The sequence below is a fragment of the Mus musculus genome, chromosome 13 (genome assembly GCF_000001635.26).
Source record: "Mus musculus strain C57BL/6J chromosome 13, GRCm38.p6 C57BL/6J".
Lineage (NCBI taxonomy): Eukaryota > Metazoa > Chordata > Mammalia > Rodentia > Muridae > Mus > Mus musculus.
In genome coordinates, this window is record NC_000079.6 from 94,289,181 (window position 1) to 94,314,972 (window position 25,792).

Consider the following 25,792-nt stretch of genomic DNA (forward strand, 5'->3'; position numbering starts at 1 on the left):
GTGGTGGCCAGCGGTAGCCAACACCACCCTGCAACGGCACATGTGGCTTTCCCACAAAACTGGTCCTCTAGCAGGTGCTCTTAACAGTTGAGCCATCTTTCCAGTTCTTTTATTTGCTTTTGGGGATAAGGTCTCATTACTTAGCCCTGGCTGCCCTGGAATCACTGTGTAGATCAGGATGGGCTTGCAACTCAAAGATCTGTCTGCCTTCTGAGTACCGGGATTAAAGGGGTGGGCACAATACCGGAATTTTTTTTTTTTTTTTTAAGAATCTGCTTTTTCCATTTTCAGATAGAAAAGCCAACCAATCATCAGTGAGAATAGACTTTATCAAATCTTAGGTCCAGCTCCTTATCTGTACTATCTCTGCTCCAGGAAGCGTCCTCGTTTAATTCTTCCTTTCCCCTACAAATTCCATAAAATCTTTTCAGGATATTTATTGTCCTGACCATAGCCAAATCTTCATTTTGCACCCCCACCACTGGACCACAGCACCTGGAAAGCAAGAACTGTATGTTTTCATCATTGTGTCTTCTCCATCATCTGGCACAATGCTACCAAGAGTGGGCAGAAAGAAGGGAGGGGAGACAGGAAAGAAGAAAAGAGAGAAGGAGGGAGGAAGGGAGGGAGAGACGGAGGGAGGGAGGAAGGGAGGGAGGGAAGGAGGGAGGGAGGGAGGGAAGGAGGCACAGTTTCATCTGGGGCTTCTCTTCTTTGCTGACATTCTGGAAATTCCTTCTGAGTAGCTATTCCATTGCAAATGTTCTGAGATTGAATTGCTCCCTTGACTAAAAACTTTCTCAATCTTGGTGACCATAAGCAAAGCAACAAATTCACTAAAGGCCCTCCCAATGTAGCCTCAACCTGTGCTTCCAGCCTTACTGTTGTCTTTATTTATGCATTGTCTTCCCCTTATTATGGTTTCCTCCTCCTCCTCTTATTCTTTTTTTTCCTTCATATTTTCATATTCAAGTCTTGAAACTTGAGTTGTTGTTGGTTTGTTTGTTTGTCTTTTTCCCCAAACTCAAGCTGGTCTTGAAGTCCAGCCCAACAGTGGATCATAAAAGCAGTTGAATGAGCACATTTCTAAAAGCAAACAGAAAACATCTAAGCTTATGGTTTACAATAAACATAACATTCACAAAACTTGTTCTGGTTGCGGGCCGGTGGATGTCTCCCTTAGAGCTTGCCTCCCCCCTTGGGGACTGCTCTAACTGAAAGCCTCTCCATGCTAGATCGATGCTTTAGTTCATTATCATTACTGGTTCTGTTTTTAATTCCTAGTACTCATTACAGTATCTGGCAAGACAATTATTTTTCTTGTCAAATGAATCCGACTGAATGAAAGGCATTTTGGAATTAAAGGCTGCAGGGATCCACCAACAGCACATAAACAAGGCGAGCCTGCACCCCCACAGCATCACGGCACTGCACAGGCTTTGCATGGCAAGGACACGCTGTTCCCTCTCGACTGGCACGTGAATCGCTGTAGAAAAACTCTGGGTTCGGGTTTTGCCAAAATTAAGAAGAGTCAATGACCCACTCTTGGACTTGTGGACTTCATGAGCCTCTTTCTTTACGAATTAGATAGCAGCAGGCACTTTCTTACAGCAGTGGGAAGCAGACTAACCCAACTGCCTTCTAGGTTGTACGTCCTCAGTCAAACTGGTCACCCTCCCCATTCTACAGTCTGTACCGCTCACCTTGATCACCTAGTGTAATTAGGACGCGAAGCATCCCCCAACAGCTCAGGAACAGAAGACTTGGTCCTTATAAGTGACATTCACCCACGGGGCTTTGGAGAAATAAATGGAGCATGAGGGGCTCTGCTTCAACATTATTTTGTCCATGGATTCAGATTTTGAAAGGACTATTGGGAGCTGATCAACCTGTGGAAGATAGCCCATGGAGAAGTAGATCACTGAAGGCAATTCCCTTCTTGTCTGGCACTCTCTCTGCTTCTTATACACTATAAAGTACATATCTAATTTGTAAAGTACACTCCAGAGCATTCTCTCTGATGGTCAGCCTCACTGAGACCCACAGCAATGGAACCAGCTGGCCATGGAGTGAAGTCAAAATCAGTTTTCCTCCTTTTAATTTTTTTTCCAGGTATTTGTAATCATGGTCACTAACTAACCACCCATCTCTCGCACGTGGATCAATGCAGTAGCCTTTAAATTAGTGTCTAGATTCTGCCCTTGACCCCCCCCCCCCCACAACTTATTGTCAAGATAGTGACAAGTAGTTTCCTGTAAAATCTAAATTTTGACATGCCACTCAGCCACTGTGATCCCCTCTGGATCACAGGAAAAGTTGACTGATTAGACTGGAGAGATAGTTCCGTAGTTAAAATTATTTTTGTACAAGAGTGAAGACCAGAATTTGACTCTCCAGATGGCACACACACAAAAAAAATGCCCAGTGAGTTCAACAGTCCCACCTTGCACTTGCAATGAGGAGACAAGGATACACAAAGTAAGCTGGCTAGCAAAACTAGTCATGTTGGCAAGCTGTCTTGGTCCACTTAAGCTGTCATAACAAAATATCACATATTGGTTATTTATAAACTACAGGGCCTCCTGCTCATAACTCCAGAGGCCAAGACCTACAAAATCAAGGAATTTGTGAGTTTAGAATCTATTGAGAGCTCATTCTGCTTCATAGATATTGTTTCTTTTGTGTTTTGTTTTGAGAGTTGATTTGTTTTGGAATATATATACATATACTTATATTCTAAAACAAATATATATGATATATATAAACAAATATGTATAAACAAATAAATAAATAAATATATATATATTCCAAAACACACACACACACACACACACACACACACACACACACACATATATATTCAGTTGGTTCAGGCTCTCAGGTATCCCAGGCTAGCCTCAAACTTAAGAGTAGAGAAAAACCTTGAACTTCTTATCTCCCTATTCCCCACTTCCTAAAGCTGGGATCACAGGCGTGCATCACTGCATCAGGTTTATGCAGTGCCGAGGATTGAATCCAAGGCTTTCTGCATGAGAGACAAGCATTCTATCCCAAGAAGCTATGTCCCCAACCCTCTACTTCACAGATGGTGACTTCTTGCTGCTTTTCTGTTTTTCTCTTCACAGTTTAAAAAGGTACAATCTTCAAATCTTCCCTCATAACTTGTCTCCTAGTGCCCCTGCTCTCAAAGGGAGTTCATTGAAAGTGGTTTCAGTACACGAACTCTGAGGGCCACTGAATCTATACCTTAGCACCAACTACAGAGCTCAGTGTATTTTCTTGACTGGTTTGCATAAAACTTTATAGTGAAGACATCCTCATCTTGCAGAACAGATATTATTGATATCTGTGTGCATATATGCATGCATACTATAATTAGTTTAAGGTCCTCCAGAGAAACAGAACGTGTGTGTGTGTGTGTGTGTGTGTGTGTGTGTGTGTGTTAATTAGGATGGCTTTCAGGCTGTGGTCAGCTAGTCCAATAATGGTTGTTTACCAACAGAAGGTCTAAGAATCCAGTGAGTTGTTCAGTCCACAAACATCTCAAGTCTTGTCTTCAGTATACATCCGAATCGCAAAGAAATGGGCTCTTGAAGGAGTGGAATTGCCAGCTAGAGCTAGAGCAAGCAAGCAAAGATCAGAAAGCTTATTCTTTCGTGTTCTTTATGTAGGCTGTCACCAAAAAGTGTGGCCCTGATTAAAGGTGGATCTTCCTACCTCAGAAGATCCATATTAAAGGTAGGTTTTCCACTTCCAATAACTTAATTAAGAAAAAAAAAAATCCCTCACAGGTGTATCCAGCTGTGCATGAAGCCAAACAACTTCTGAGAGGGGGAATGAGGGTGATTATTGGAAAGGTAGAAAGAAGATGCAAATCAAGAGTTAGATTTGGGAGGGCTGCAGGTCAATACCACGTCAACCTCGAGTTTATTTTTCTTAGTGTTTTTATACTTCACAGTACTGTGGGAAGCGAGGCCACAAGGTAACAGAAACAACTGCTGTAACGTATACACACAAGACACCTGTTCTCCTCCTGAAGCCTCCCTGTTCCTTCTGCTAAGGTCGATAGAATCTTCAGCCCCTCGCCGTGAGCCTCAGGTGTACCTCCCTGTATGGTTCCATGCCTTAGCAGGCCCGGAAGTCTGCCAACAGACCCTGACCTGTCTTGACTCTACCCGACAGGCACACTTGTCTTTTCTTTTTCTTTTATCTTTTTCCCTCTCCACTTCAGAGAAATGGCCCCTGACACCCAGCTAGTTGAGTTTTAGTTAACTCCAGATGTGATCAAGTTGACGTCAAGAATGGCCGTCACATACGCTTACACATAAATATTGAGGAGGAGTCTGACTAATGATCACTTAGCATATTTAAGTTTTGCACATGACAGTCTTTGGATTGGAGGTATTGCAGTATTTAGACTATACTGCATGCTCCATTTACCTACATGTAGGGCGTCAGAAATGAGGACTATGAACATTTTTATCTAAGCATTTTTATTCCGTTTCGGAAGTTGCTTTCTTTTTTTCCACTAGAAATTATATAATTATACTTTATATTCCTTAATGGATATGCAATTTCATCTTTGAAATCTTTAAAGTAAGGGTGCCTTACAATTCTGAAGGTGTAAATTAGGAATAACTCTCCAGGGGACTTGGTGAGGACAGAAAACAATCAAGCCGACCAACCGTCTTCTGATTTCCCAAAAGATAAGTCTCCCAAATCGGATTCTTTTTAAAAAGAAAAAAAGTGGGGGATGTTTTCAGGTTCTCTCTTTCTGATGTAATGCTTAGAATTTAAAGAGAACTTAGGTTCTTTAGAATGGCTATTATCTGCTCTATTTCACTGGAGGAGAGAGAAGAGACAGCTAAGACGCCTTCGCTGTTGGAATGTGTCAGCACGCATGCGCTGGAGCCTCACGGGCTGTTTTCTCGTAGAGCCGCACACTTTGAGAGGTGAATACTATTGGCTCCATTTTACAAGTGAGAAACTGCGAAGGCTGAAAAGCAACGTGAAACTGAGTTATTTTTAGAATTAACATGAGAAACAACTCTGTGGAGCTTCGTACTGGTTGCCCTTACATTCCACACTGATGGTTTGTTTAGCTCTTTATTCATTTTGGGAGAAGGTATCATGGCACCCACGCTGGCCGCAGACTCACCAAACGGAGTATGAGCAGCGCCTAGGGCAGCTGTTTCCCTATATTCATGTTTCAGGAAAACTCACCATGCCACTTTCCTCTTGGCACGGCTTTAGTCCCCTGTTCAAACTCTCAGTACCCAATACAACATCACACATATGGTAGAAGCTAAATGATCCCATGGGTAGATAGGTGGATGGATACATGGACAAATGAAAGGAAAGAGTTAAAAAGTAAAGCAAGTGTGTATTTGTGCGTGAGAGAGAGACAGAGACGGAGAGACAAAGAATATGTATGCATGTTCAGGTGTACTTAACTGGGTACACTCAGTTCTCTCTCTCTCTCTCTCTCTCTCTCTCTCTCTCTCTCTCTCTCCCTCCCTCCCTCCCTCCCTCCCTCTCTCCCTCCCTCTCTCTCTCTCTCTCTCTCTGTATGTGTGTGTGTGTGTGTGTGTGTGTGTGTGTGTGTGCACCTGTCTGCCTGTCTGTCTGTTTATGTGTGTGCATCCATCCAGAGATTGACTTTGGGTATGTTCCTCCTCTATTGCTCCCTGTCTTAGAGGATGCTTTTGTTATAATAAAAGATCATGAACAAAAGCAACTTCCAGGAGAAAGAGTCTCACCTTACAGCTGGTCCATGATCCAGTGAAGTCTGGGCAGGAATCTGGAAGCAGGAAGCTTACTGGCTTGCACCCTGTGGGCTGCACTGCCTGCTTTCTTAGCCCTGGCGTGGCACCATCCAGAACCGGCTGGGCCCTCCCACATCAATCACTGATTGAGAAAGTGCCCTACAAGCATCCCTGCATTGCAACGTTATGGAAACATTACTCAACTGAGATGCCCTCCTCCCAGATAGATCTAGGTTTGTGTAACATTGAAAAAACCCAACCAGCACACCCCTCATTTTATTTATTCTATTCTTTCTTTCTTTTTTTGGAACAGGGTCCCTCAGTGAGCCTGAAGCTCACTTCAGGGATCTACCAGGCTCTGCTTCCCAGACATGGACCAATACCCAGCTTCTAACATGGGTACTGGGGGTCTGAACTCAGGTCTCTGTTCATGTGGCAAGAACTTTACCCACAGAGCCCTCTCCCCAGCATTAAAATTAAATTTGCTTTCATAGAAGATTACTACTCACCTGACAAGTTTTCTAATTCCTTTTTATGACCTGCCCGATTAATTGTAGTTTTAACTACAATTCTGAATTGTATGACATATTCTTTACAGAGTATAAGAAAGTTATAGTAAACGTTTTTAAAGTTTTTATAATGAAATTTGCACCAAAAATAAAATTAGGAAATCATTTCTTTTCCCTTTGTTTGTTCTGCTACTGGCTTGCACCAGATGATCAGCAACTGTAAATTAAGAACAAAAACTTTGTTCAGCAAGGTTCCAAAAGAAATTAATCACATTTCCACAAGGGGATTGGACAAGTTTTCTGATCAAAAAGTAATTTGATACACAAATGGATTTGAAAGATTAAACTAAGTAGAGATTTAGCGACAGGAGACTTTAAAATGGATGTTAACACAGAAATAATTCAATTTGATAGTTTCTAACTAACTAGTCTCAGAACATTAGCTGAAGTTGAGAACTCAGACAGCTTCAAATGTGACAGAGTAGTCTGTAGACAGGCTCACCAGAGCAATACTTTAGGAGAGCCAAACACGGTGGGGAGGGATGCAGACAGCTTCTGAGAAAGTTCTAGACTTGAAACCTCCGAGAATAAAGAAACTCTTGGCTTCTCTCAGAGGCCGTGTGGTTAATGGGAAGAGTTCAGTCAAGGGGAGGAACTGAAAGTCCTGGCTTGCCTTGTAAGCTGTACTGAGGTCCTAGAAGGCGGAAGCTCCGAGTGCTTTGTTATTAGTGTCCGTCCGGCTGGTTTCCAGTCAGGCCCTCAAAAACTCAAGGCAAATTCCTAGGGAGAGAAAAACAGCAACCGAGAGGAATGTCTAAAGAAAGGGCTGCACTTAGTAGGACCACAGGGAAGAATTGAGAAAGAAGCCCTCTGCCTGGGTGGAGAGATTTTTCACTTTCGAACTCTACCACTCTTGGGAGAGTAGAGGAGGGGTACATCTCCACCTGTGGGGGCCATGGTAGGTAAGAGAAGAGGGGACAGTAGACAAGCAGCAAAGACGAGCTCTAACATCGGGCAAGAGGAGGCATCCAAGCCCCCAAGAGGCCGAACTGAGAAGAAAACCACAACTCCACACTCTGTGGTCACCAGCATCAAGAGGCACCCTGGCCTTCTCTACCACGTGACTGCCCGTCACTCGTCAAACTCGCTGCTTTCACCCTATGGAATGAACACACTCACTTTGATTTCTGGAAACTCCATTCCCGTGAACGCGCAAACGAAGCCTAGTATGGAGGTGCACCTGTAAGAAGCATCAGAAAGAGCTTTGCTGGATGCTGGCAGTCCAAGGTCAGCCTGGGCAATGGACAGAGACCTCATTCACATAAATAGAGAGTAGTTTAATTTTTTTTTTTTGGAACATACAAATGAGGCAGTATGGAATATTTCTTGGTATTTGTTGACAGAAAAACAATTATAAAGTTATTTGACTTGAATATTAAATTCCATCCCTATGAAATGAACTGCAGATGTTGTGTAATAAAACCGACAGGCAGCAATTAGATGAATGGCTCAGCAGCCAGCTATTGGTTTCATTAATTGAGAAATATCAGAGTGACAGTCTGGAGTGACAGACTCCAACAAGCCAGAAGATCTTTTTTTTTTTTTTTTTTTTTTTTTTTTAGGAAAAATACAGAAAACTACATATAGCCAAATGGTTAAACCAATAATAATCTCAATAATATTTTAGAACTTACAATACCATGGGAAATGTATAATAATGAAGGAGGAAGATGGATGATCTAGATAGCATAAAGTGCAGAAATAAAGGTTGGTTTTAAAAGTCTAAATCAGGGACTGGAGAGATGGCTTAGCAGTTATACACACTTGCTGTTCTTCCAAAAGATCCGAGGTCAGTTCCCAGCAGCTGTACTGAGCAGTTCACAACCAGCTGTACTCTAGCTCCAGATCCAATGCCTCGGGTCGCCAAGGGCAATTGCCATTAAGTATGCATGCGCGCGCACACACACACACATACACACACAACTTAAAATAATAAAAATAAATTGTTCTATATTTTTAAGTTAGAAAATATGGTAAATGAGACAGGGTTGTGTTTTTCTTCTTTGATTTCCATTTACTTGCTTAGATTTACCCAACATTGTGTGTGTGTGTGTGTGTGTGAGAGAGAGAGAGAGAGAGAGAGAGAGAGAGAGAGAGAGATTTGAGACACTCTGACTGTAACCCAGGATAATGTGGAACTCACTATATAGCCCAGGCAGACCTTAAAGTTCTAGCAATCTTCCTGAGCCATTGAACCCTGACTTACCTTTCAATACTTCACAAGAAAGAGAGAGAGAGAGAGAGAGAGAGAGAGAGAGAGAGAGAGAGAGAGAGATCTTTCTTTCTAAGGGCTTTGTTTTGGTTCTGGCTCAAGTTAGTTTTGCCTTAGCCTGTGAGTCATGCCTCCCTTCCCATATGGTATGAAACAGGTGTGTTAAAGTTCAAGGACGAGAGCTGCACATGGTGGTATACACCTGCAATCTGGGCACTAGGACACAGAGGCAGGAGGATTACTACATATTCAAGGCCAGCCAGGGCTACAGAGTAAGGAAGGGCATGTCTCAAAAGAAACAAACAAATGAACAAACAAACAAACAAACCGATAAATATCAGAGAATGATGTACTTGGCAGTTGCCATTTTTGCTAAGCAAAACTTAACAAAAAGCAAAAGAAAATTAAAAAGTAAAAATAAAATCGGGTTGGTGAGATGGCTCAGTGATTAAGAGCAATGACCACTCTTCCGAAGGTCCTGAGTTCAAATCCCAGCAACCACATGGTGGTTCACAACCATCCATAACGAGATCTGACGCCCTCTTCTGGAGTGTCTGAAGACAGATACAGTGTACTTACATAAAATAAAAATTAAAAAAAAAAATCAACCCTAGGAGACTGTACACATGATCTTTTTAAACACTAGAATCATCAATCCATGATAAGTACAGGAATAAACATGACTATGTTCCTGGTGCTAAACATTCTTTAAAATTTGTTTCTGGTTTTAATCAACAGTTACAAAACATTTCTGAATGGCAACCCCTCTCCTAACTTCCAGGAATGTCTTTATTTAAGCTGTGACCTGGCCAAGCCACCAAGATCAAGCCCTGCAGTTTGGCTGGCGTGCTGGGGCTGTCATGTGATATCCGTTGACTCAGAGACTGTTGGGCAATCAATAGCTGCTAAATCAGTCCTGCTGAATGAAACTCCAGTGTAAAGCTACTGACATCAACACTCAAGTGACATCCCCCCGGGGTAGTGATGCTCCACCATGATGGTCACACACCAGCGCAGCAGGTCAGTGGGTTCATTATTCCATGGAAGAAGACCCTGAAGGCCTCATCCTTGGAACCTTTCCAGACTCTCCTACTTGTCTCTTCTTTTGACTGCTTTAGACCTATGTCATGGCCCTATTTTAAATGGTAATCAGAACATAATAGCTGTCAGGAAATTCAATGAAATGTAGCAAATTTGAAACCTCTTTCCTTGGGATTCACCCCGACTTGCAGGTAGTGTCAGACGGGAGACCAGTCATAGAACTAACTTCAAGCCTATAGATAATCTATGAGCAAACAATGTAGCTAAAGCTGGCCCTCAGTCAAAGTTTGCCAGCCCCTGTTCTAGCTCATTAAGGTATCTGTGCATGCAACAATTATGCTTGTGTTCATAAGTGCCATAGTCTAATAATCAAAAGGGACCTGTATACGTGTGTGTGTGTGTGTGTGTGTGTGTGTGTATAACAGGGAAACTGAACATTTTGTGGCAACGCTGATGCTAGATGCACATATGTATATGTAGATGCACACACACATGAAATTAGTATGTGCACTTTCCTAGGCTTCCCATTTCCATTTATATTTTTCCCCCAGTTCCAAAGTCTTTACTATTTTAGAAAAGATGATCCATCCAGTCAGTGGAATGAAGAACTCTGTCCATTAGTAGTGCTGAAAAGGACTATGGATTCTACTCCATGTCTACTCGTACACCCAGTCATGGGCACAAGACTTGTAGTCAGTCAGCTCTTCGGGCTTAAACCATAGACCCATCTCTTTCTCAGCACTCTCCATTGGATCGCTGCCAACATGAATGCAGAAATCCCCACAAAGGTGCCTGGTTTAGAATCTACTGGGTTTTTCTCTCCCAGCATCTCTTGGCCAGTTTTCACCACATAGAGCCCCTCCCAGCCCATGGCCACCACCGGCCCTGAGTTCATGTACTTCTCCAGTCCCGGGAAGAAAGGATAGTCTTTCAGGTCAATGTAATGGTGCTTCAGGTGTTCTTTAGAAACCCAAAGAAACTTCATGGCTACCAGGCAGAACCCCTTCTGCTCGAATCCCTTGATGATCTCGCCCACCAAGCCACGCTGCACTCCATCTGGCTTCATGGCGATGAAGGCTCAAGGTTGGCCATGGTCGGGAAGCCGGTGGGTCGGCTAGTGTCTGTGATGAGCAGAAGCAAAAAGACTAGCTCCGTTTATATTTTTAATGCCTTTGAAGAGGTCTAACCCTCTGCCAATCAACTCAAGTTTTCTACAGTGCTATTGTGGAAACCCAATAACCCTTCAGTGTGTGATTAGGACTATTAAATAGTATAATAAGAATCCCAGCATACTAAAATATATATTAAGAGATTTCAGGAAATGCTGAAATGTTTTCTAGGAAACATAAGGAATCTATATCTTTGAAACTGTAAGCCAGCCCCAATTAAATGTTTACTTTTATACTAGTTGCCTTGGTCATGGTGTCTCTTGACAGTAATAAACTCAAACTAAGACACACCCCCTTCTCCAGTTTCATCTCCTAGACTATTATGAAGTAATTGTTTTACTCCAGCAATTGTGCTCAACTTTGTGTCACAGAGACGAGTGGACACCTTATCTGGATGGAGAGCTACTGGCCTCTGGATAGATGCTCTCTATTCAGATAAGGTCCACTCAACTTTATGATGACTCTTCCTAATCTGACCCCAGGGCAAGAGGTGGGATAGGGAACCACACCCACTCTGTTCAGCAGTGAGCAGAGGCCCAGTCCTTCCTTCCGCTCAACACAGATAACATTTGCTTTACTACTTGAAAAATATTTCATTCTTCTTCCATTTTCATATATGCATGTGAGTGCGTGTGGTGCATGTGAGAGCGTGTGGTGTGCATGTGAGTGCATGTAGTGTGCATGTGAGTGCATGTGGTGTGCATGTGAGTGCATATGGTGTGCATGTGAGTGCATGTGGTGTGCATGTGAGTGTGTGTGGTGTGCATGTGAGTGCATGTGGTGTGCATGTGACTGAGTGTGGTGTGCATGTGAGTGCATGTGGTGTGCATGTGAGTGTGTGTGGTGTGCATGTGAGTGCGTGTTTTCACGTGCAGGGACACATGTGGCACTCTGAGGTTTGTGCCAGGGATCATGCTCTAGTCTACAGATTCCCTGTCCTGACTTCTGAGGCAGACTTCATGCTTCTGAAGCAAGCATTCAAGCCATTGAGCCATCTCCTCAGCCTCCTCAGCATGGAAAGTATTAAAGGGTACTAAAGCCTATAAAAATAAAAACTATTCAGTGGAAATTTACATATTTGCTCTACAGCCGATCAGCTCCTGTTGTGCACTGAGAATTTCCTAACACCCATTTTCCTGTCTAGCCCTCAGTATGTCACGGGTGACCAAGGTCATTTTGTCTTCTACAACCCTGTGCAGAGCAGAAGAGAAACTAAAGGACAGAGTCCTCTGTTTCCCAGCCCAAGCCTTCTTTGTTTCTTTCTCTAGCACTTGACAACGGTTCTACCACTCTTTTCAGAAAAGATTTTGCCACCCTCATCACCAGGAATCCCACTGAGGACTTCAAACATCCAGCTCACAGTAGGCTGCAGCCATCCAGGGGAGTTTCATAGCAGCCTATCTCTCAGAGTGCATTGGGAGGAAATTAGATCTACACGTTTCCTCTGGCATGGTGCAGTCTCCTGATTTCCTGTGGGGCAATAACTGAATAAAAGGCGTCTCTCAGAAACAATTCTTTTTGACTCCGTAGAAAGATTCCTTGCTTCACTCTGTAGCAGCCTCATTTCGGGAAGAATAATGCAATTCAGACTGCTAAACAAGGTCTGATAACTCAGCCAGACACACAGCGTTCAAGCAGTGGCCATGTATTGTTAATAACATGGCTTTAAAAGTTCACAAAGGGCAGGAGAGATGGTCCAGCAGTTAAGAGCACATGTTCCACTTGGAGGAGCCCTGGGTTCCGTTCCCATATCACTATCCAGTTTTAGGGAATCTGGACTCCGTGGATACTAAAGTACCTACATGGTACACAGACATACATGCAGGCAAAACATTCATACACATAAAATAAGAGTAAACTCATCTTTACAAACCTAAGAGTTGTCAAAGATAACCATATCCTCTAAGCTGAAGGACAAATTCCAGTTCGCACAAATGCACACACTGCTTTCCTGAGTCAGTACAGGTTACACCACAGTGTGTGCTACAGCTGTTGAGTGTTTTGTTGTTACTTGTTTGTTGTTATTATCTGGTTGGCGGGGTTTTTTTGGGTTTTGGGGACAAGGTTTCTCTGTGTATCTGTGGCTGTCCTGGAACTCACTGTGTAGACCAGACTGGCTTCAAACTCACAGAGATCCACCTGGCCACTGGGATTAAAAGCATGTTCTACCACCACCCAGCTCAGCTGTCAAGTCTTGGCTAAGGGGATTCTGTGCTGGGTTAGCTGTCCAGAAAGTCAGTTCTTCAGGGTCCAAAATCCAGAAACCCATCATCACCAAAACCAATTTCTGACTGTCTATTCAAATGCCGTATACCTCTCCCTCCTTCTCCTGGGCAACGCTTTATTTTTAGTTATTCTGCAGTAGAAATACAATTCCACCTTCAAGTTGTTTGAAAGTACAAGCACATCAATATTGCATGAGTTATTCAAATAATAAACAAACAAAACAGATGAGTGGAGCCAAAATACCATAAAGCAGAGATTCCTGAGTATTAAGCATTGTTGTCTTAAGAGAGCAATTACTGTCGAGTATACTATGTGAGGCCTGAGATATGCGGATATGTTATCTATGAAAGAGTTAGTTTAACCACAATATGTGTACTTAATTAATCTTTAAAGAAAACCAGGACCAAGACCAAAAGAAATTTTAAACATATTTTGGAGTTTATAAATTATCTCTTTTCTAATGCATTAGTGTCTGTAGCTTTTACTAATTCTAAGATTATTTTACAATTATTCACAGAGATTCTTTTTTAATAATATTTTATAAATTCTTTGAGAATTTGATACAATGTATTTTGAACATACTCACCTCCCTTCTCCAAGCCTCTCCTACAACTACTCCGCCCTCCCTCACCTTCCCAACCAACATTGAGTTTTCTTCTTCTTCTTCTTCTTCTTCTTCTTCTTCTTCTTCTTCTTCTTCTTCTTCTTCTTCTTCTTCTTCTTCTTCTTCTTCTTTTCTCCTCCTCTTCCTCCTCCTCCTCCTCCTCCTCCTCCTCCTTTTCCTCCCATCCAGGAAAACCAATCTTAGTAATCATGGCTACCCTTGTGTGTGGTCAACCTACCAGGGTCCTCATCATTAAACAATACTAACCTGTCCTCTCCCATCAGCTACCAAATACCAACAGAGCCTCAGCTAAGGGTGGGGTTTCATAGCCACCATCCCCCTGTGGTGGTTTGTATGTGAATAACCGCCATAGGTTCATATATTTTAATGCTTGGTCCCCAGCTGATGGGACTCTTAGAGGAGTGGCCTTGTTGGGGGACATGTGTCTCTGGAGTAGGCTTTGAGGTTTCAAGAGCCCATACCATTTCTAGCATGTTCTGGCACTCTTTCTGCCTCATGCTTGTAGATCAAGATGTGAGCTCTCAGCTACTGCTCCAACGCCATTCCTGCCTGCCTGCTGTTGTGCCCCTTACCATGAAGGCCATGGACACTAACCCTCAGGAACTGTAAGCTCCAAATAAACTCTTCTATAAGTTGCCTTGGCCACGGTGTCTTATCACAGCAATAGAGAAGTAACTAACAAGGAACTTACGCTAGGATTTGTCAGGATTGAGCTTGTCTATTCTGTGCACGCTGACACAGTCCTGTGAATCCATACCTGCAACTGCCTTGTTGTGTCCGGGAAGCATTGTTTCCCTGATGCTATCCGCTGTCCAGCTCACACAGGTCAGATGTGTATGTCCCGCTCGGGTAGAGCACTCCCCAGTCTCTGCGTCGGAGATTCTTAAGAGGGATGCTTTTTTTCAAAAGTTGCTTTGTAGAAGAGTTGGGAAGATGTGTCAGTGAGTGACTATAGGCTGCGGGAGCAAGGAGATCTGAGTTCAAATCACTAACAACCATGTAATCATGGAGCATGGCCACACATGTCCGCTGCCTTGGAATTGGGGCGTGGAAACAGGTGGAGAAATTAGATAGGGGTGAAGGGGTGGGAGAGAATCACTTGATTTCTCATTCAGTCTGACTATCTTGCTGTGTTTTCACTTTTGTAAAAGATAAATTTCTAGGGGCTGGTGAGGTGGCTCAGTGGGTTAGAGCACCCGACTGCTCTTCTGAAGGTCCAGAGTTCAAATCCCAGCAACCACATGGTGGCTCACAACCATCCGTAACGAGATCTGACTCCCTCTTCTGGAGTGTCTGAAGACAGCTACAATGTACTTACATGTAATAAATAAATAAATAAATAAATCTTTTAAAAAAAAAGGTAAATTTCTATATATAAAAAAATATGGCCAGAATAAAAATAACAAAAGTAATCATTAATCATTGAATGCTCTAAAGCTCCTTATCGGGTGGCTCAGTCAATGACATAACTTACAGGAGAATGCACTTTCAGACTTTGGTTTCTTAAGAAGTTGTGAAGATCAACCGCCCAGATCTCCCCCAAGGAAAGAATTGACATTTGGCTCTGGGTAAACAGTCAGTGACTTGTTGTGCGGTTTTGTTTGCTTGCTTGTTTATTCCCGGAGGTGACCAAAGGCTCCCTCTCCCCAGGGCTCGGGACATTTGGTGACAGTGTTTAGCGGAGGTGTAAGTTTGATCCATTTGGGATAGTATTATCCCAGAATTCTGTGCTATGTCAGACAAAACCTTTTGGACCTTCCTCTGCCCGACCAGCTCCCTTCTCTTACCTTCCACAAGCATTCATCCCTAAGAAACAAACCATCTCACCTCAGAGCTCTGCCTGCCTTAACTCGACCTGCCATGCAGACATTTTCCTTCTACCTTCATACAGGAGGGTTCAGACTGAGGCCAGACCTTTGACTGTTTACCTAGTTCCAGACATCAAGTTCTTCTGTTCTACAGAGGAAATTCACAAAGACTTACGTTTTCTGGAAAAACAAGAATGCCAATTTACATATTCATTTCCAGGACAACACGTTTGTATTAAAGATGACAACCAGTTTACACCCTGTTGTTGTGGATGAGTGCTTGCTTCTCAGGTCACAGCGGTGAGCTCTGTGGTGTCATCGTCTGTCAAGAGGTAAAGCCAGCAGAGAGGAAAGCAACAAATAGCCTCAGTCCCCCTCGCTTTAGTTATTTCACGTTTACCGGAACACGGCTACACTGGACTATTTACCTGTTGTCTATACGGGCCTCCACCTTACCAAAGCAGAGCTGAGTGCTCACAACAGAAACCACACGGCCTGCAAACCTATATACTCTTTCTATACTCTTCTGAGAAGAGTCTGGGTGCAGAGTACTGTTCTGTTTTTCTAGTCAACTGTAGGGAGGGGAACAGTTAGACTTGCCTTTCCGTTTTCAAAAGCCAAGCCCTTGGGGCTTTCATTGGCTCTTCGGAGAAAAAGGACAAAACCCAAACCAAAAGGAGCAGAAAAGGAAAAGCAAGATTGTTCAGAAACGGAGAGAGGGGGTGTGGGGGTGCAGCTGGAGAGTTGGCTCAGCGGTTAAGAGCACTGTCTGCTCTTCCAGAGGTCCTGAGTTCCATCCCCAGCAACCACATGGTAGCCTGTTCCCATCTATAATGTAATCTGATGCCCTCTTCTGACATGCAGATTGAAAATTCACATACGTTAAATCAATCACTCACTCAATCAATCGTTAAATCAATCACTCACTCAATCAATCAATCTTTAAGAAAGAAATGGAGTAAGAGGCAGAGTGTATGAATCCACACAGTCACAAACTGAAAATTAAGGCAGCGGTTTGGGAAGGTTGAGGTTGTAGATAGAAAAGTGGAATGTGTACCCGGTGACTGATTCTATCATAACTTTTGTAGCAAACGAAAATGGAAGGCAGACAGCATACAGTCAAACGGATACAGTCCTGTGATTGCCTTCTGATCTTCTTTGGGATGTACAGAGGAGGAGACACAGCAAGGTGAAACTCTCTAGATTCATGAGGCTCCAAGAAAGGAACCTCATGCAGACTTATGCTGGAGCCTTGTCCGGGCCTGCAAGCCTCTTAGCCCGTGGCACCGCAACTCAACAAGCTTAGTCAAGGGGCTCTGTGACTGGGCTTTCGCCTCTGAAATTCTGACTCCCTTAGGTTTTCGGTGCCTCCTGGACCAGAAAGTGTGGACTTCCAGTGTGGACCATAGCAACTTACCACAGGAAGAGGATCTCAGGACGTGCAGCATGGTCAGGAATCTCTCCTCAGGAGCTGTTCTCCTCAGCTCTGTGCCTTGCAGGCTCCGAAGGCTCCCTCGACTGCTTGGGACCTGGTTACCCGCATTGTCCTCTGCAGGCACAGACAAGAGAAATGGACAGATGTCCCTTCCTTCCTTCCTTCCTTCCTTCCTTCCTTCCTTCCTTCCTTCCTTCCTTCCTTTTCTTTACCAGGCCCTACAGACAAAGCTACTGCCTGCCATCTCTCCAGAGCTTTGGAATTGTCTCATGTAGAGAGATGTTCCTGTCTCTCATCCTGGTCCTGTCGGTAGCAACTGAGCTTCTTGTGTGAGCAAAGCAATTTTCCAAATAGCACATCTTACTAGTGGGTTTTCTTTCCACGAACAATTAGAAAATATGAGCGGCCACCAATTTGCCATGTGACCCGTGTCCTTCAGCGCTATGTGATAGCTCCCTGGCACTGTCCCTTTGGCTCTTTGGAAAGAGTGCTTATCCACCATTGATAATGATTACATTTTTTAAAAAGTCTTATACCTTTCTTTCCCAGAACCTATTTATATACCACTAAATCAAGCTGAGCTACGACATCACGATTTCATTCGGTTCCAAACCTACATAATAATTTACCATTTGAAACAGCAATTATTTGATCAAGAAGTAACAGCTGCGAGCGCAGCATTCCCTCTGAACCACCATTAACTGAACGCTCCCTGCTGTCAAGCCAGATGTTTAGCTCGGAATATTAAGCTTTCTGTTTGCTTGTGCAAAAAGCAGGGAGATGAGCAGCCTGGCTGCTGGGCCCCCGAGATGGGCGGGTCCTGAGGTGGGCGGGCCCTTCTGCTGTGTGCTCCACTGTTGGAGGCAGAGCGCTTGCCCGTCATTCTTTGCTGCTTTTCCTGGGCCTCCTGCTCACCGTGAGTTCTCAAAAGCCAGTTAGTCGCTCAAAAGCCACCCGAGTTTGATTGTCTATATCTACCATCCTAGAATATTCTAGACTTAGAAAAATCAGAGAATCAGTATTCTTAGCATGAGTGGTCATAGCTCTCCCCCACACCCCTGCTGTACTGATGACCACAGCAGCAGAATTGTCACTCTCTAGGTACGTTCCTGCTTACCTTTTTCAGAGGGCTTATGAGAGAGATGGAGAATGGGCTGTAAATCAGCCGCTGTTGACACTGGTAGTAATTTGGGGTTAGGAGTTGATGAACAGAGGGACATTTCGGGAGTAGTTTGCTTTCCATTAAAAAATGTTTTTATTGTGGATGGCAGCGGTATAGATAGAGGATTGTTTAATACATCAGCTGTGCCCGATGAAAATTATATGAATTACGAAGATAAAACAAAAGGTACCATTTTAAACCAGCGGGGAGGAGGAAGATGAGACTAGAAGGGGGCGGGGATGCTACTGTTCTCTCTTTCAAAGCAGCCAATTGCTGATGATAAACATGATCAGAAAGTGGGGCGCTTTTAACAAACACAAGGACTCTGTGGCTGGCTATGCCTCCTCTGCATGCACAGGAGGCTGAGTTCAGATCTCCAGCACCCACAGAAAAATCCACACAGTGGTACATATCTGTGATCTCAACACCTGAGAACGAGGAGACAGGCGGATCCATGGGTTTCAATGGTCAGCCAGTCTAGCCAAGTTGGCGAGCTCTAGGTTCAGTGAGAGACTGTCTCCAAAAAGAAGGTGGAGCGCAAATGGAAGATTACAAACATTACCCTTTGGACCTATGTGCACACAGGTAAACATGCCACCCCTCCCCCAACACGTACACATCCCTGGGAATCCACACTTTTAGCATTTTAGCATATTAAAACTTTTATAAAACAAATATATGATGTGATAGAAACGTTTCTTGAAGTTCAACGGCCTCTTGAGTTCTTTTGCAATTCATCTTTTTGTATCTAATTCAAGTAAATCTAAACATAGTAACAGGACCCCACATTGCCTGAAATACCAGATCCCACTGATGTGTACCCCTCTTTGTTCCTATGTGTTTGTTCCATGGTGACTTTATGACAATGGTAATGGTAAAACATTAAAATGAACAGCCCATCAACGAAAGAGGCTTTTTACACACGTGCCACAAAAACAAGGCAATGGACCAATGTGTTACCTTTTGTCAAAAATGCAGTGTAGATAGCTTTAAAGAAATTTCAGCAATAATCACTGTGTCTAAAGAAAAAAAACTATGAGGAAGGAAAACAAATGGTCCAGAGAAAAGGGAAATGGAGCACTAGGGAATCTTATGACTTCTGTGAAAATTATCCTAGTAATTAACAAGGAGAAATAACTAACAAATGAACTACTATCTAGATGCACACACAAAGGACTTTTCTTCCACTTCAGAGCTCTATTCTATAGGAGAGGAGCAGCTATTTCTTTCTGGATTAAATCACATCAGAAGGTTAAAAGATACTGCACAGCGAAGTTCAGATTCTCAAGAGCAGGGTATAATTATGTAAGAAGTGGGGTATAATTAGTAACTGTCACTTTGAGATTATCACACACGTGGCTCAGAATCTATTGTTCTATCCATTATCATTCTATGTATTCAAAATACTATTTCCAGAAAGTAATGTTGATGTGTGTAAAATTAAACAAAAATAGATAAATACACTTCATTTTCCTTTTTTTTCCTACATTCTTGCTATCAATGCAAGGGTCCGCTTTCATGGTAAGTAAGCACACTGTCACTGATCTCCATACATCCCAGCCCTCAGCTAAGTAAGCACTCTGTCACTGAGCTGCACTCTCAGCTAAGTAAGCACTCTGTCACTGAGCTACATCCCAGCCCTCAGCTAAATAAGCACTCTGTCACTGAGGTACACTCAGCCCTCAGCTAAGTAAGCACTCTGTCACTGAGCTGCATTCCGGCTCTCTCAGATCTCCACTCAGCCTGTATGTTTTTCACTATTACAGTATAATATACATTTGTTACAGGGCTCTCTGGAGTACTTCTGTGCTGGTGCTGGTGGCCGGATTCAGTAGACCTGGGGAGGGTGGGGAAGGACAGTGGTGGTCCAGTTATCTTCTCTGCCAAGCCCTTGTGAAGACTCTCCTGGTCCTTCCTCCTGCCCTGCTGTCCTGCCTCGATACCTCTAACACAGACACTGTAACAATTAATGGCACTTTTCCCCATCAGAATGTAATCTACTTGAAGATGGTGATCCTGTCCTATTTACTTTACAGACCTGGCCCAAGGTCAGTTTTGGCTAAGAATTGATGGACATCCAGAAGAATGAACATGAGAATTAATTCATAGAAAGGATAGGGTTAGGTTCTCATCAGGAAGTGCGATCATGAAAATACAAAATAATTCCAACATAAGCACCCCCACCTCGTTTTTGTTGGAGCACAGGGTTCAATAACTTAAGGAGCTGTTGGTGAAGAAACATAGCTCCCATTTCCCAAGGAATGACAGCTTATTCTGGAGTCAAATGTGAATGATCCTGGCCTGCGTGCGAACATGGAGCGAGGTCACTCCAGCGTCTGTGTTTCTACATGGAGGAGATTTCATGAAGTTATATAGAAGCAGAGAAATTAGAAATCAAGGTGAAGTGAAAATGCATTGGTGAGTACATTAGAAAGGTAGTCCCAGCAAGATGGGGGTGGGGGTGGGGGGATCTTCTCCTATGGGCCTCAGATGCTGTCTAATGGCATTCTTAGTGTAGGGGGTGGTGGAAGTTACGGGTCTTCTGAATTGAAAGATTCCAAAGGGTTTTATGTATTAGTCAGAGGACTTTAGTTCTGACACAAAGGCCAGTGAAGAACAGTCATGGGAGGAGGGGCAAAGCTAGCCTGAGACAGGTAACGAATTAGCCCTAGACGTGCAACATTCCAGCTCTTCCCATCACCGAACTTCTAAACAGTCAATCTGTCTTCACAGCACAGTGATTCTCCAGGAGTTCTCACTCCCCGAGGAAAAGAATTGTGTTGCCTCCAGCTTCAAGCTCTGTAAGACTCAGTCCCATCAGCACAGAAGGACAACACTCCATTGACTCTCAAGCATGATATCATAATGTCCCAAGCTCCTGACGAGAGACATATTTTGCAGAAAGTGCACACTAGTGAGTCACATGTTGCTTTCCATGTGCTTTTTGCACTATTCATTGCTGTTTCTGCCAGCCTATGATACACATTAACCCCCAAACTACACCTTCAAGCTCTCAAGCACCTCTGAAACTACAAATGCTTTACTGTTAAGTAGATGAAATCTTGTTTTCTTTCTTCCTGTTTCTCTCTTTCTGATTTGCTATTGTTTATTGGTTGGTGTGGTGGTGGTGGTGCTTATTTTTCGAGACAGGGTTTCTCTGTGTAGCCCTGGCTGTCCTGGAACTCACTTTGTAGACCAGGCTGGCCTAGAACTTCAAAGATCCTCCTGCCTCTACTCTACCTCTGCCTCCTGAGCGCTAGGATTAAAGGTGTGTGCCACCAATGCCCAACTAGAATTTTTTTAATTTAATTTTTTAAAATTTATGTATATAAGTACACTGTAGCTGTCTTCAGACACACCAGGAAATGGCATCAGATCCCATTACAGAGCCACCATGTGGTTGCTAGAAATTGAACTCAGGACCTCTAGAAGAGCAGTCAGTGCTCTCAACTGAGCCATCTCTCCAGCCCCCTAGAATCTTATTTTCAATGGTAGTATTGCTCATGTAATAGTTTAACCCATGGAGCTAATTTTAATCTTGGTAGTTACTTGTCCTCTCAAGCACATGGGTTTTCCTGGTCTATTATTTATTTCCAAATAAATATAAGTCCTGAGATAAAGTCACAAAGTATTCACTGCCTGAAATAGCTTCTGTACTCTTAGATCCATGATAGTGCCTTACCCCTAAACCTCAAGGAACACAAATCAGGAGGAGCTTCAGGCTGTGAGTCTCACCACTATCTCCAAACTCTATAGATGTAGTTGCCAGCATAATGGCTTACATTTACTCAATGCACTGGCATAGGCATCACATGCTAAGACAGGAGAAAGGACTGGGGCTGTAACAGTCCAAAGCACATGTGAGGTCCTGAGTTCAACCCACAGAGCAGCCAGATTGGAAAAAAAAAAAAAAAAAAAAGGAAACCTGAACTCAAAGTTGCCTTGACAATTCTCTCTCTCACACATTCATGTAAACATGCATGCATATTGCACACACAAACAAAAATAGGAGACAACGTAGATCACACAGACTTTTCTTCCAATTGGGAACTTCATATTGTGGGAAGATGAAGGTTTAAGGAATGACACAGTTGTGACACATTAACACACTTGAGTTGTTGCTGTTTGTGGGGCAGCCATGAACTGAGGCAGGGGCTTGCCTTTCTGCTCCGAACTTTTTCTGGAAGCAGCTGTACAATGGGAAGGCTGGTTTCAAACAGTCTTCAGTGTTGTTTGTTGTTGTTTTACTGTTTTATTTTAATTAATTAATTTGTTTATTTTATTTATTTTGACTTTTCAAGACAGGGTTCCTCTGTGTAGCCTCGGCTGTCCTGGAACTCACTCTGTAGACCAGGTTGTGGGTTTTGCTTTTTTAAGAGCGACTTTATAAAGGTTTTCCTCTAAAAATAGTGGTTCTCAGCCTCCCTAATACTGCGACCCTTTAATACAGTTCCTCATGTTGTGATGAACCACAGCCATGGAATTATTTTTGCTGCTACTTCATAACTCTAATTTTGTTGCTCTTATGAATTGTAATGTAAAGATCTGATATGCATACCCCCCCCCACACACACACACAGAGAAGGGGGTCTCTACCCACAGGTTGAGCCAGCCTCAGGGCAGCACAGTGAGTGATGGAATGGGGCTGTAGCTGATGATCTCCTCCTGGGCATCCTCTAGGAAGCGCAGAATTGCTTGGGTGAATCCTTTTTCCCCCTTTCCTGGGAGGAGAAACTAGACACAATCACTCCACGCACTGAATAGTTAACTCACTTGTCTCAATATGACCTATTACGATGTTTTCTTCATACAATATTGCTCTTATAAAGTTTTCTGTCCTCAGGACCTAGTGCATTAATGTAAGATTCCAGTGCAAAATGAAAATACAGGGCCCAACATCCCAAAGTTATTCAGACTTGATTTTGCTTTGTTTCTAATTCACAGTCTCACACATTCTGGCTGGCCTTGAACTTGCCATGAAGCTGAGGGTGATCTTGAACAGCCGATCCCCCCGCTTTCACCCCTAGTACACCCCTATTACAACACCACACCCAGTTTCTGACTGAACCAGAGATTTGTGCATGCCAGATAAGAATACCACCAAAAGAGTTACTCTTCTTATTCCCAAATTATTATGACTTTCAAGACAGCAACAGCAAGGTATTAAACCTAAAATGGACCCCTAAGGTGATTAGAATAGGAATGGCCCCATAAATTTAAGTGTTTGAGTGCTTGCTCATAGAGAGTGGCACAATTAGGAGTGTGCCACTGTAGAGGTAGGCTTTGGGGTCTCATATATATGCTCAAGTTCCCCCCAATATAGCACATGGTCCCCTTCTGGTGCCTGCAAGATATAGAACTCTCAGCTCCTTTGCCAGCCCTGTGTCTGCCTGCATGCCATCATGCTTTCTGATAATAAACTCTGAAACTGTAAGCCAGCCTAATTAAAATTATTTTTAATAAGAGTTACCTTAGTCATGGTGTCTCTTCACAGCAAAAAAACAAAAACAAAAACAAAAACAAAAAAACCCTAACTATGACAATCCCTCTAAGCTTAGGGCACAGGCCACACATTCCTGAAGCTGGTCTATCAGCAATGATGTGACTATGTTATTTGCAACGTCCAATACAGTAGCCAGCTGTGAGAAGCCACATATGCCATTACAAGGTGGCACTGGCTACCGCTGGCCACCACCCATAAGTTTGGGTAAACAACCAATGTGCACATGTGCAGTAGAGTTTTTTGCTGAGTCACTGCCTGGCCTGGGGCATGTAAATGAGGTACTGAATGCATAACCAATCAGGTGTAGATATGTAAATGAGGTGCTGAGAGCATAACCAATCAAGTGTAGATATGTAAATGAGGTACTGAAAGCATAACCAATCGGGTGTGAGAGACGCCTCTCCTAGGCCTATATAAGCAGCGCCAGTTCTGGGCTTGGGGTATTTTCGCCTCTGCAATCAAACTCTCCCAATAAACGTGTGCAGAAGGATCCTGTTGTGGCGTCTGTTTTGCTGGCGAGTCAGGCGTGCACAGCCAGCAGTCACATATAGGTACTGAAGACTTGAAATCTGGCTTATAATTTTTCTCATTTAATTGAACTATCACATTCTGTTAGTGACTACCATATCAAACAGTGTAATACCAAACAGATTATACATTGTTTTGAGCATATCATTTAATCTTGCTTGTTTAGGTTTTGCCCTGTGTGAAACAGGTGCACATACCTACAAGGTTATTGTTGTGATAATTGATCCATTAACTGATATAAAATTCTGATAGTAGTGCCTGGTGTGTAATGGTTGTTTGTCTTTAACACTTATAATAAATATAACCCAACTTTTTCACATAAGTACTCTTCTGGAATAAATCCATTAAACTATGGTAATCCTATTATTACATTTGTCAAAGACTGGTATAACTGGGGCTGGAGAGATGGCTCAGCAGTTAAGAGCATTGACTGCTCTTCTGAAGATCCTGAGTTCAAATCCCAGCAACCACATGATGGCTCACAACCATCTGTAATGAGAGCTTACCCCCCTCTTCTGGGGTGTCTAAAGACAGCTACAGTGTACTTACATATAATAAATAAATCTTAAAAAAAAAAGACTGGTATAACTATGATTATATGTTAGGTAGGGAAAGGTTTCAAGAATGTAGGTAACTCAAAATGATTCAAATGATGCTGAAATGGACAAAGTAAAAGTAAATGTGTCTTCAACACATGCAACAGATCTCATCCTTTTAATGGGTGTAGAGTTTCCAGATAAAATACAAGACCCTCCACTGAATTGGAAATTAAGATAAACAATGAATTTTTTTGTGTTCATATGTGTGCAGATACATGTTTGTATACACACAAGTAGAGGCCAGACTTCAACCTTGGGTGTCATTCTTTTTTTTTTTTAAAGATTGATTATATATGTGTGTGTGTGTGTGTGTGTGTGTGTGTGTGTGTGTGTATGTGTATACACATAGGAATATGAGATGTGTGTGTGTGTGTGTGTTGGGAGCTATTAAGACAACACTATTGTCCTGATCTCTGAATTGGGCCTCGCCCCCCGAGAAGAAAAGGGGGTCAAAAGCGGGCCACCGACGCACTGCTCTGAGAACAACCACAGATTGTTCCAGCCCTAAGTCAGCGTGATGTCCTGACCTCAAGATGTACCCTGATACCACCAAGTTCCTGCTTCCCCACGTAGTTGCCAAAAGAAAAATTTCTGCTGCCCCATCCCTCCTGCTGAGGTGCATTTCTGCTGTCCCATTCCTCCTGCTGAGAAGTACTTCCCCTTTTGCTTGTGCATTTAAACCTTGAGCCTTGCTAATACAGTGAGACCTTGATGTTACTCAGACTGCTTCCGTGTGTTGTTCATTGTACAAGGTTCTCGTCCCTCTCTACCCATTTGATTCTTAGGAGAAGGTCCCCTAGAGACCCTCGAATAACTGGACCTGCTGGACGGGTCATGTGTGTGTGTGTTCTCTATCTGCATGTACACCTATGTGCCAGAAGAGGACATCAGACCACATTATAGATGGTTGTGAACCACCATGTGGTTGCTGAGAACTCAGGATCTCTGAAAGAGCAGCCAGTGCTCTTAACCACTGAGCCATCTCTCCAGCCTCTGGGTGTCACTCTTTAGGGAGTCGGTTATGGTGGTTTTTGAGACAAGCTCTCTCACTCAGGCCAGAGCTTAACAAGTAGGCTAGGCTAGTTAGGAAAGGAGTCCCAAGGGTTCACTTCTCTCTACTTCCACAGTACTGGGATGACAAGTGGCAGGT

General features: G+C 43.2%; 3 long non-coding RNA genes and 1 pseudogene across 4 annotated transcripts; 1 reads left to right on the forward strand and 3 right to left on the reverse strand.

Annotated features, from left to right (window-relative positions):
* Positions 1-267: 267 nt before the first annotated feature.
* Gm32089 lies at positions 268-7,864 on the reverse strand. The gene is made up of 4 exons (XR_382757.4): positions 5,760-7,864; positions 3,497-3,617; positions 1,704-1,889; positions 268-1,086 (listed from the first exon to the last, which is right to left on the reverse strand). It is a non-coding gene; the product is annotated as a predicted gene, 32089 (long non-coding RNA).
* Positions 7,865-8,883: 1,019 nt separating this feature from the next.
* Gm5668 lies at positions 8,884-12,107 on the reverse strand (annotated as a pseudogene).
* A 1,608-nt stretch (positions 12,108-13,715) lies between these two features.
* Positions 13,716-17,665, reverse strand: Gm38653. Of its 2 annotated transcripts, none has more exons than XR_003950583.1 (3): positions 17,480-17,665; positions 16,833-16,964; positions 13,716-15,737 (listed from the first exon to the last, which is right to left on the reverse strand). It is a non-coding gene; the product is annotated as a predicted gene, 38653 (long non-coding RNA). The 2 variants fall into 2 exon arrangements; XR_001781021.1 differs by having other exon boundaries at positions 13,989-14,563; positions 15,591-16,964; positions 17,480-17,658.
* A 4-nt stretch (positions 17,666-17,669) lies between these two features.
* Positions 17,670-22,259, forward strand: Gm41022. Its single transcript, XR_003950584.1, has 3 exons — positions 17,670-18,597; positions 20,049-20,430; positions 20,746-22,259. It is a non-coding gene; the product is annotated as a predicted gene, 41022 (long non-coding RNA).
* Positions 22,260-25,792: the final 3,533 nt, after the last annotated feature.